A 1,167-nucleotide genomic window follows, 5' to 3' on the forward strand; every position below is an offset into this window, starting at 1 on the left:
AAATGTCCGTAAACAGCTCAAAAAATTAAAATATTTGGAAAATGTTATGGTGTTTAGAAAATGCTGATAAAAACATTCAGTCAAGATTTCATGTACCTACGGTCATTTGTTTCAGAGTTGCACCAAAAACCAAAATCGATTTTCTCGAAAACAGATTTTGCGTGAAAATTCTCGTTTTCCCTAGTTTTTCAAAACTACAGGGAAATTTTTACTTTTGACCCCCGGCCCCCAACGTACCAACTAGATTTACTTCCCTATCAGAAAAGATACAGTTGAAGAAAATCTAAGCATTTTTACTGTCCTAAAAGGTGATGACAGACACAAAAAAATACATCATTAGAATCTAAAATTAACCATAAATAATAAAGGTACAATTTTAGTTAATAATTTCCTTTGATTATTTTTTAATTGTGTATTATCTTTTTGTCCTTTCGAAAAAATGACCCCCCCCCCTCCCAAGTTAAAATTTAAATTATTTATTGGCTTCATCATAATACGATTTTCTAATTTGGTAAGATTCTACCATTCTGACGCCCTCTCAAAATTTGCGCGCGGGGCCAAAGCCCCCCTAAATACGTCTCTACAGGTAAACAGATACCCGGGAATCAACTCGTACGCAGCCACAGTAATTACGCTACTGGAAACAAGTAACAACAAATAAAAACCCAATTCCGCTATAGGTAGTAGCTGTAACTATAAGATAATATTAAGTACTTCGTAATAAACATTAATCACTATGGCAATATTGTAATGAAATAATGCAGTATAGCTCGATTTTTGGGATTTTTTTTCGGAAACCTATAGGTATATTTCAACGAGTTAAGTACAATCAGAATTTGTTGGTAGGACTTATTTCCAAGGTTATAACACTTTGAAATTCAGGATTTTGCGTAATTATATATACACAGATTATTTCACGAATCTGCATAGAAAATTAATTTTACTCCAAAACAATTTTTAGAACTTTTTTTTCAGAAATCTATTTATTTCAACGAGTAAGTACAATGGTGCAATTAGAATTTGTATGCGTTCTTATTTATATTAAATTTTTTTGTCCGCTATTCAGGAAAATCAGATAAGTAAACCTTAAGTTCTAGCCAGGCGCGGATCTAGAACTAAAATTGAGGGGGGTCATATTTACGAAAAAGACAAAACTTAATATACAGT

This window comes from Acyrthosiphon pisum, chromosome A1 (genome assembly GCF_005508785.2).
Source record: "Acyrthosiphon pisum isolate AL4f chromosome A1, pea_aphid_22Mar2018_4r6ur, whole genome shotgun sequence".
Taxonomy (NCBI): Eukaryota; Metazoa; Arthropoda; class Insecta; order Hemiptera; family Aphididae; genus Acyrthosiphon; species Acyrthosiphon pisum.